Here is an 11,137-nt window from a genome sequence, read left to right on the forward strand (position 1 = left end):
CTGTGTTGGGTAGACGCGGAGCCTGAGAGGAGGAGCCCCTGTAAGACTGGTTTATTGAAGGAATGCCCACTGGAGGAACTGGAGAGGGAGCTGGGCCAGTAGGACAAGAAGCTAAGCAGGGTGTGAATCCAGACCAGGAGCAGGCGTGGCGGGATCCTGCAAAAATGCTCCCGTGTGTGCTGCAGCTTAGAGCAAGGCGGCTGGACTTTCTTTCGCCAGTTGGTCTTGGCCAAGGGTCATCGGGGTTGGTGGGGGGGAGGTGTGAACTCCCAAGTGTTTGGCATACTCTGCTTGTGGGGAAAAGTAGTCCCCGGCAAGCCCAAGGCAGGGCAGGTGGTTAGGAGGAGAAATTGACAGAAACTTGGAATGGGGCCCACGGCAATGATCAAAGGGACTCTGGTCGAGGGCTGACAGTGTCCCCTGCACCACCCTCAGGATTCATTGTAACATTTCAGATTCTGGGTCTTCCCTGATAGTACCAGATGGATGAGAACAGGGGTGAAGGTGCTGATAGACTGAGAGCCTGCAGTCTGTTGCTCGAGTGAGAGCTTTGGCGTGAGAATGGAGGATGCAGGGGAGCCTCAAAGAACTAGATGTCACAGGCTGGGGGAGGCGGTGCTTAAGGGGGCTTGACACTCCTCTACTGCCTCAACTCCTGCCTGTACCATGCACACGGTCCTGCAGACTCAGACACATGGGGCACAGGAACACACTTGTGTGAGTGTGCATGGAAGCAAACGCACCGGTGCACACAGACAGGCACACACAGACTCACGCACAGGTGTGTACGTTCACGCCCACGTACATTCCGAAACACGTCCGTAGACATTCATACTCACTTGCGCACACACATTCCTGAGCTTGCTGCAAAAGCATAGCCGGCCAGGTCCTTTCTATTCCTGACTTTCAGGGGAGGGCAAAGTAGGGGGATGGGCAGGATCCAAAGCCAGGCCAGCTGCAGCTGGCCACTGAAGACTGACCTTTGGCTATCAAGTCCGGATCACACCCGTCCCACAGCCCAGGCTCGTGTCAGGCTGGGTTGCTTGTAGACCACTGATACAAGTGTCTAGAAGCTTAGCTGCTGCCTCCCTTGCCCCCTTCTTGTCCCCTAAGGTTCCACTCCCACTTTTGACCCAAGCCTTTGTCCATCAGTGGGCCAGGGGGCCTCTGCTGCATGGGTGGTGATCTGTGGTCCAGGGAAGAAAATGAACTGGGGCTCCTGACATGTAGCCCACTTTCTCCCCGAATGACAGGAACCAGTGGGATCATTGCCATTGAAAACCAAGGCCATCAGCACAGAATCAGACTGACCCCAGCTCTGGGGGGCTCCCAGTCTAGTGGAAGTCACAAGCATTTAAAAAGTGTGATCAGGGGCGCCTGGGTGGCTCAGTCGGTTAAGCCTCCGACTTCAGCTCAGGTCACGATCTCACGGTCCGTGAGTTCAAGCCCCGCGTCGGGCTCTGGGCTGATGGCTCAGAGCCTGGAGCCCGTTTCAGATTCTGTGTCTCCCTCTCTCTCTGCCCCTCCCCCGTTCATGCTCTGTCTCTCTCTGTCTCAAAAATAAATAAACGTTAAAAAAAATTTTTTTTAATAAAAAAGTGTGATCAGTGCTGGGCTTTGAGGAAACGGGAGACTGAGGAAGCCCAGTGGAGACACTAAAAGCCTGGACAGGGTGGGATCAGGGAAGGCTTTCGGAGGAGGTGATGTCTAAAATGACTCTTAAAAGACAAAAATAAAAATGGGGGAAAAAAGTAAATAAAACGACTCTTAAAAAACCAAGAGGAATTGGATTGGGGTGGAAGGGAGTAGGGTAAAAGGCATTTTAGGCAGAGGGAAGAGCTTGTGCAAAATGCTGGCACTAGGAGAAGCGAAGTGCCCTCGGGGACTGGAAGAAGTTCAGCAAGTCCAGAGGAGGGTAGGAGTAGCTCAGAGGGAAGGCAGCAGCCTCACTCCTGCTGTGAGCCAGCCCAAGGAGGCATCCAGAGGGCATGGAGATATCACTGGGAAATTTTAACCAGGGAAATGATTGTGTCAGACCTACATGGGAAGATCTTTGGGGCTCCAAAGTGCAAGGTGGATCTGGGGATGGCTTAAGATAGATTTGAGATAGAGCAGAGGGCAGCTCATCGAGTGGGGGCTGGCAGAAGCTTTGCAGGCCAAGAGGCAAATCAGAGAAATTATGTAGGAAACCAAGAGAAGAAACAAGAGGGGAAACACATTTCCACCAAATGTTAACTGACAAACCTCAAAGTAAATAATAGAGCACCATTTTTTTTGTAACACGGGTCGGGTAAGAAGATGAGTGGGGTTTTTTGGAGGATGACGTTTCACCTCATGGGGGCTCAAAGTTGGTGTGTCCTACCATCTGACTGACTGCAAATGGTCCTCTGTAAAAATCACGCTTAGCTCCCGGGTCATTCCAACACAGGCTGTAGTTTACAGACACCTGCTCTAGGCTGATGGGTGGAAGCAAGTGAGACACAAAGGAGGCTCTTCTGTCCCCTCCTCCCCCCCCCAACACATCACAGATCTGAGCCTCCACCATTACTGCCACCCCCTTGAGAGAGATCACCGCTTCCAGGGGCCTCGGGTTAAAACGTACGCTGGTTACTAGGAGGGGCCGGAGATCCTGCAGCCAATAGGAAGCATGAACATCTGTAATCATAACATCTCAGGGCAAGAGGAACCTGAGGCCTCTCTCTAGCCCTCTCCCAGGGCAGGGCTAACGTCCACGTGTTTCGTGGAGTCGAACTCTGTCCTAGATATGGAAAGTGACTTGTTCGAGGTCACAGTGCAAGTTGCTGACAGTTGAGATTTGGACCCAAGCCTTAGGATTCCCAGCTGAGTTTCCTTTCCCGATACTCCCACGTCCTCACCACGGACCTCATTAACTTGGGGGCGGAGGGGGGTTGCGGAGCACGTGGGGAAGGAATAATATCAGGACTCCTCTGCCCGGGACAGGATGCTCTTCAGGCTCCTGCCTTCCACAGGTAGCAGTAGCAGCAGCTCCTCGTTTACATATATTTGCATACATCACTTCTGAATGAGGACCTTAGGCTTGGAGAGAATGCATAACTTGTTTGGTATCTCTAATAGGCTAAAATACGGCCCCATGGAAGATATCCAGGTCCTAGTCCCCAGAACCTGTGAATGTTACCTTACATGGGGAAAAAAAAGAAGTTGCAGATGTGATTAAATGATGGGTCCTGACATGAGAAGATTATCCTAGGTTATCTGTATGGGCTCTGAACACAATCACATGTATCCTTATAAGAGAGAGGCAGAGGGATTCTACTAGCTACAGAAAGCGGAAGGTGATGTGACAATAGAAAGAGAGGAAGATTTGAAGGTGCCCCTCTCCTGGCTTTGGAGACGGAGGAAGAGCCCATGAGCCAAGGAATTTATACAGTTCTAGAAGCTGGAAAAGGCAAGGAAACAGACTCTTCCCTAGAGTCTCCAGAGGGAGCACAGCCCCGTGGACTTTTTGTAAAACTGACACCCGTGCAACTAAGTTCAGATGTCTGGCCTCCAGAACCGTGAGAGAATAAATTTCTGTGGTCTCAAGTGACCAAATGTGCGGTCATTTGTTACAGCAGCCTCAGAAAACTGCTAAGGCATCCCACGGCAATTTTTCTTAATTTAAATAAACTTGTGAATTTTGGAATAGTTTTAGATGGACAGAATAGTTGCAGAGACAGCTTAGAGAGTTCTTATATACCAGCCCCCCCCCAAGCTTCCTCATTGTTAGCATCTTACGTTACATTGTGCATTCGTCACAACTAAAGAGCCAAGATTGTTACATTACTATTACAATCCCCAACTTTATTTGGACTTCACGAGCTTTTCCTAATGATCTTTATCTGTCCATCCAAGAGACCACAGTACAGGTAGCTGTCATGTGTTCTTAGCTTCTGCTGGTCTGTAACTGTCTCTGATTGTCCTTGGTTTTTGGATGACTTTCACTTTTGAGGAGTACTGGCCAGGTATCTTGCGGAAAGAAGGTCACTCAATTTGGATTTATCTGATGTTGTTCTCCTAGTCAGGTTGGGGTTATGGGTGCGGGGGGAGGACCACAGGAGTGAGGTGCCATTCTCATCACATCGTATCAAGGGCACATAATGCCAACGTGACTTCCAACTGATGTTGACCTCGGTCACCAGGCTGATGTGATGTTTGACAGGTTTTTCCACGGTAAAGTTACTCACCTTCTCTCCCCTGTCCCCAACTATGTCCATACTCTACTCTTGGAAACAAGCCACTAAGCATACCCCACTTCAAGTGGGGAGGGTAATGTTCCACCTCCCTGAGGGCCGAGGATCTACATTCAGTATTTGGGATTCTTCTGTAGGAGAAATTTTGCTCTTCTCCCCCATCTATTTATTAGTATTCAATCATTCGTTTACATAATCCAAATATTGGCCTTGTTGCTTGAATTGTTCCAGCCAGGGCCATCGGGAGCTTTTTCCGTTTGGTCCCTGTGTTCCTTTGAGATGCTCCCATCATTTTATCTTTTGAGCACTTCCTTACATTCTGACACTACAAGATGCTTCAGGCTCATCTTGTATTTTCCTGCCCAAGAATGCTCCGGGGTGACATTGTTTCTAGGCATTTTCAGAAGACAGAGCCGGGAAATACAAGTGTGTGTGCTAACCCATGCATACATACATACTTACAGAGATTTCTGTATCTATACATCTGTATCTATATCAAACTAAACATGAACTCATACGGATGTCTCCCACTGTAATGTCTTACACATGGATCATTCTAGCCTTCCTTCTTTGCGTATCTGTAACCTCCCTCTCCAACAGTGAGAAAACTGACTCCCACCATCCACTTACCTCTTTGTGTCCTCTCAGTGTACCATACAGCCATTTCCAAATTGTTAACCCATATCCCCAAGGGAAATCCAACTTTCACTACAGCATGGCATTTATTTACAACTTATTTTAACATTAGTCTTACGGCTTCCAGTCAAAACACTATTTTCCAAGATTGCCTAGGACCATCCTTTTCCCCCCACTCCCTCCCTTCAGTGAGGTTTTCTCATACATTTATAATACAGGTTTAAGATTCTCTTCTCACAAGTCCACATTCCATCTTGGAATTCCCAGACTCCTTGGTTGGTTTCTAAAATTTAATTTCTATACATTAATGTTTACCCTTTGTGGGTGTTGAGAAATACATAGTGTCACTTATACACCAGTACAATACCATACAGATCCGTTCTACCACCCTAAAGACTCCCCTATGCTTCTTTTTTTTTAATGTTTATTTTATTATTTTTGAGAGAGAAACACGGAGCACGAGTGGGAGAGGGGCAGAGAGCAAGAGGGAGACACAGAATCTGAAACAGCCTCCAGGTTCTGAGCTGTCAGTACAGAGCCCGACACGGGGCTCGAACTCATGAATTGTGAGATCATGACCTGAGCTGAGGTCAGACGCTTAACCAACTGAGCCACCCAGGTGCCCCCTCCCCTGTGCTTCTTTTAGTCAAAAGCTCACCCTTTCTAAATCCCTGGCAACTGCTGATATGCTTTCCATTCCTGTATTTTATCATCTTCCAGAATGTCATATGAATGGAATCAAATAGCTTTTTCACTCTGGCTTCTTTCACTTACCGCAATGCATCTGAGATTCATCCATGTTGGTGTATGAATTAATAAACAGCTCATTCCTCTTTACTTCAGAGTAGTATTCCACTGTACTGGATGTCCCAGTTTATTTATCCCTTCACTTTCTGAAGGATATTTTGGTTGCTTCCAATTTTTCTGATTATGAATAAAGCTGGTGTAAATATTGATGTACAGGTTTTTGTGAGGACTTGTTTTTTTCTTTTTAATACTTTAATTTAATTTAAAAAATTTTTTGAGAGAGAGAGAGAGAGAGAGAGAGGGAGCATGTGCCAGCAGGGAAGGGGCAGAGGAAGAGGGAGAGAGAGATCCTAAGCAGGCTCCATGCTCAGTGAAGAGCCCAATAAGGGGCTCAATCCCATGACCCTGGGCTCATGACCTGAGTCATAATCAGAGGTTGGACACTTAACCAACTGAGCCACCCAGGGGCCCCATGTAAGGACTTGTTTTCAGTTCAGTTGGGTAAATACCTAGAAACATGATTGTTGTCCTGTATACTAAGTCTATGTTTCACTTTTTAAAAATTACCAAAATGTCTTCCAAAATGGTGTGCCATTTTGAATAGAGTTACTTTAAATTTCCCAACTTGAATCCAATTTTTCTGATCCTTTCCTTTGTTTCCCAACCTGGTAGTCAGGAGATCTCACTCATAAGGCAAAGGGCACTGGCTTTGCCATCAGAGCTAGATTTAAATCCTGACTCCAACTACTTAAAAAACCATGTAAATACTGTGGCAAGTTAGTGAATCTCTCTGAGCCTCACACTGAGATGTAACTCTTTATATGTGCATGATGTCACAGGTTATGTTCCCCAGGAAGTGGATTCTGAGAGGTTGCTTAGCCTCTGGGATGTCGGCCCTTGGGGTCTACACCTACAGAAAGGAGGGAAGGCAGCAGAATTGGACAGAGGGAGAAGTGGAACAGAAATGGCCCATCAGAGCTGTCCTGATCTGGGCTAAAGTGGTCCAGCCTTTATGTCCCTTCCGGATCAGTCATCGGATCGGTGTCCTGGTGGAGGCAGCTGTCTGCACCTGGCACAGCGTGTCCTTTCTCGAAGGTGCATCTGGGTGGCGCACTCCAGCATCCACTGCACCAGGCAGAGTGGAGAGAACGCTGGATGAGAGCGGAGACCAGTCCCCTGTCGAACTCTTTCTAGCTACGTGCCTTCAGGCCAGTCTTTCCCTTCCCAGAGCCCCCTCAGCTTACCCGTGTATGAGTGGCTAAGACCTCAGCCCCCGCCAATCCTCACATAGCACTTCGCAGTTCACCAAGCGGTCTCGCGGACCTTAATTCACAACAATCTTCTGATACCAGTAATTAGTCTCCCCCGGTGAGCTCTGGGGCAGTGCTGCTCCAGTGTGGTCTGAGGACCGGGCTGTGTCCATTAACCCGTTGTTGCTGGTTCCTGACACAGTAAGTACAGAATTCGAGAGTCACTGCTCAGAGACTTCAGAGCAATGCAGCAGAGTAATTTTATGTCCGTTGAAAGTAGGAATAAAAACGTGGACTTGTACTATGTTTGTCTTTGTTCTCATATTTCATGTTTCTGGTAATTTATGTTGTATTTTACAAAGGAATAGGTCCAAGATGGATTAGAGAACCCCACCCCCACCCCAACACACACACACACACACACACACACACACACACATCTGGTCTTATGCCACGGACATTTTGAGAAGCATTGATCTAGGCATGTGCAAATGCTAGCTTCTGACAATGTTTGTATTTTTAAAAGGGAGAGGCCCCTTTTGATCGTGATCGTTGGCATTTTATTAATAGACCCAGGGTTTGCTGCTGGTTTTTGTTCTTTTCAGTGCCCCGTTAAAACGGGCTCCTAGAAAAACCTGCCGGCCCGTCTATTTCCATTCATCCCCTCACTGAAGATGTAACTGGGTGAACATAGCACTTCAACCGGTTACACGTTTTCTGGCAAGGAGTGACGGCAGAGAGTTAGGCTCTAAGAAAAGGCCAAACCTCATTTGTGATCCACACGCTCTACCGGGTCTTTCGAAATCCACTTCCTGGCATTTCCAAAGGGGAGGGGTGAGGAAGAACCAGCATTTATTGAATCCTCATTTATGGTGAAGCGTTTGCAGCTGATGAAACCACGCCTCAGGGAGGGGTGGGGCGCAGCCAAGCCGGCGGGAGGCGTGCTGCGAGCCTTGCTTCTTCTCGGGCCGGCCACCTCCATTGTGCCATCCTGCCCAGTTTGAGAACTAGGTAGAGTGGGAGCAGCACAAAATAGCTGTCTGGGCAGACAGCCTTCATACTGAGACCAGGATTCTAGAAAGTCCTTTAACCTCCCTGACACACGATCCTCATTTATTATAAGAGTGGGCGTCACTGTCAATATCGTTGAGATAAGGCGTGTAAGGCATCCCCCCGGAGCCCAGCATGTACTAGGTTCTCAGTAAGTGGCTCAGCGTGCTGACTGCCCTTCAGTGAGGTCATTAAGACAGATGCCCAGTTCAGCCCAAGATATCTGGTCCTGCCCGTGACCCACTCCAGCTCCAGCACCTTCCAGGTCTCCTCCCTCCCTCGAGGATAAATTCCTGACTCCTTGACTGGACATTTGAGTCCCCCCACAGAGGAGGCAAGGCAAAGTCAGGGGACCTGGCCGCCTTGTTCACCACTCCCTCAATCAAAGTTTGCCGAACAAAAGCCTAAAGCCCCAGTCTCCCGTCCCGGAAGCCTCACTCTTGCCCCCTGATCCACAACAGTGACCATCACCCACGTGTGCCCTGCACCGCCCATCCTCCCTGCCTCTGCTCACTCAGCAGCTTCCATCCTTCATGCCTCAGCCTCCTCCTGAACCCTTGCAAAGCCCGGTGAGGCCCCTCGTGAGGCCAGCACTTGGCCCATGCCACGTGGCTGCTGGCAGTGCTGTGCTGGCTGACCCCTGTCCTACCCGTCACCATAAAGCAGTGTCAGACAGGCTGGGCCCAGTGGGCCCTTTGTTCCCTGTGGGTAATGGCATCTGAGAACTTTTTCCCAGGCCAAAGGGCAGCCTGGTTTCTAGAAGAGACTCCAGCTCACCCCACACCTGAGGGCCTCTGACCCTGTCTACTACACCTGCCAAATCCTGTCATCCTCTGACTGTCTGAATCTATCTGTGTGTGGGCTGGGGTTGGGCCACTGTCTTCCCACACGACGTGGAGGCCCCTGAGGCAGGCTCTGAGGGGCCCCAAGGAGATGTCAATTAGGAGGTACATTGATAGGTGCAGCTTTGACACGTGATATTAGCTGGGGAGGCCAACCACTATAACGAACATGGGAAAAGGCCATGTTTTACTCAAAGTCTGGGCAGATGTCTGGGGCAGCCTTCCCTCAAGATCAGGCTCTATTCTTTCTTGTCCTGCTATCGTTGTCCACATGTGGCGCCAAAGGTCATTGTGAAAAGGGGAGAATTCTCCGCCCTCTGCCCCCCTCCCCCAAGTCTCTCACCACTCCCTTTCTCAAATCTCCTGGTCACCTCTTACCCCATCCCGGCCAGGCCAGGAGGTCATGGATAGCATTCCGTCCTCTGATCTCTGCTCAAACTGTGCCCCACGCATCTGGGGGACCCTCTCTGTGACCAGGCAGGCAGCCCTACCTTGTGTAACAGCACACAGCGTGGTGTAGCCCTCAGAGGCCGAGGAAGAGTATAGTCATTAGCCTGAGACATTGGAGACCCTTTCAGGGAGCTGGGTTTTTGTTCAGAGAGCAGAGGTAGGTCCTATATGTGGGTAGACTGGAGGGGGATCACTGGAGGCAGGAGTATCGTGCACAGGGCTGTGACCACCCAGCAGCCACCTGGGTGCTGAGTGCTGCGGCAGAGGAAGAGGGAAGTCTGGGGCCGCCGATGGAACCCCTACCTGGACCAGGGGCATTAGGGAAGACTTCCTCGAACAGAGGAAACCAGTATTGAAAGAGGACTGGGAATTTCCCAGAAAAAGGGGGAGGAGGGGTGAGGGAGATGGCATTCCAGGCAGAGGGAACAGCATGGGCAGAGCCTATAGGAAAGAGATCACATCTGGTACAAGTAACTGCAAATGGTTCCGTGTGATGGGAGCCCAAGGCTAAGGGAGGAGGGGACGTGAGGATGGAGAAAACTGGGCCAGATGGTGGAAGAGTGGCGAATGGCAGGCTAAGAAGCTTGAGCCTTAAGGTGGACATCTGTCTTCCATCAACCCCTCCAGATCCACTTGCCACCTGTCTCCATCTGGCTTTTTCCCGGAGACCTACCGGTGTGGACTATAACCACAGGCCATTGTGCCCTCCAGCTTGCAGTTGGGTTTGGGCAATAGAGAACCTTGGCAGAAGAGGGAGGGAGAGAGGAAGGTGGGAATGCCCACTCCTGGCTCCTGCCCTGCAGGGTCACCTGCCAGGCCCGTGATCCCTGACCAAAGATGGCCCCTGTATGTGATACACTGCACTCTACCAGTTTGTGTAACTGCCCCTCCTGTGTGGTTTCCCATGCATCTCAGAAGATTGTTCCCTCATCAAACCCTCCTTAAATTATCTTGCCTTCAACATGCCATCTGGTCCCTGTTGGGATCCAGGCTGATACAAACTCTACGAACAATGGAGAGCCACAGAAGGGAATTGAGCAGGGGTTGACACAGCCAGATTTGTGTTTTAGACAGCTCTCCATGGCTAGTCACTGAGGAGAGATTGGAGCAAGAGGCAGAGGCTGAGCTGGGGCCCTGGGGACGAACTACAGCTCTTGTCACCCGCACACAGCCAACTTCAGACTTGTGGGGGAAGGCAGAAATTCTGCTGCAGGCTTTCATTTACAACTGTTTGGTAGATTGTTTGCAAAGATGGCCACAGAATCCCTTCTCCAAACTCCAGCCTTTCATATTGTGACATTGATGTTCCTCCCAGGCGGAGGTGGAGTCTATTCCTCACCCCTGAAACTAGTGGGGGGGGGGGCTCATGAATTGCTTTGATCAACAGAATACGATGAAGTGACTGTGCACGTTGCTCAGCCCAGGACTTAGGAGATCTTGCAGCCTTGCTCTCATTCTTCCAAAATCCAGGCACGACTGAATGCTGAAGACCCATCAGTATGGGGAGGGGCCCTGTGCCCACCTCAGCCAGCCCCCCAGTGGGCCCAGCCCCCCGCGGAACACAGCTGCATGGAGCCTGGCCAACCCACAGGATTGTGGAAAATAATAACTCCTCGCTTCTTCAGCCATTCAGTTTGGGCATAGCCCACCATACAGCAATAGAGAACCTACAATGGGTGAGTACTTCTCTCCTTTGCAAAACCTTGCCCTTCCCTCGTGGCCCTGCCCACCTGTCACTACCTCTTTCTGGCTGAAAACCATCACTCCCTCCTCTGAACTCCACTGCTCTTTGTTCCCACCTCCCTTGTGACCCTTCTAGCATACTGCCTCATGGGATAACAGGCACCTTCCTGGGACACTGGGTACGTTGATCACCTGGGTCCTAACTTACATCATTCCAGACATGATGTGGAGTGGCTTATGTGACTCGAAATATGATCTTACTATGCTT

At 50.0% G+C, this 11,137-nt stretch overlaps 1 long non-coding RNA gene across 1 annotated transcript in view; it reads left to right on the forward strand.

The window, feature by feature from the left end:
* LOC122483322 overlaps positions 1-11,137 on the forward strand; it is a 41,798-nt gene that overhangs the window by 19,676 nt on the left and 10,985 nt on the right. The window contains exon 3 of the long non-coding RNA XR_006297385.1: positions 10,657-10,862. This is a non-coding gene — a long non-coding RNA (uncharacterized LOC122483322). The remainder of the gene's footprint in view (positions 1-10,656; positions 10,863-11,137) is intronic.

This window comes from Prionailurus bengalensis, chromosome D1, assembly GCF_016509475.1.
Source record: "Prionailurus bengalensis isolate Pbe53 chromosome D1, Fcat_Pben_1.1_paternal_pri, whole genome shotgun sequence".
In the NCBI taxonomy this organism is placed as follows: Eukaryota; Metazoa; Chordata; class Mammalia; order Carnivora; family Felidae; genus Prionailurus; species Prionailurus bengalensis.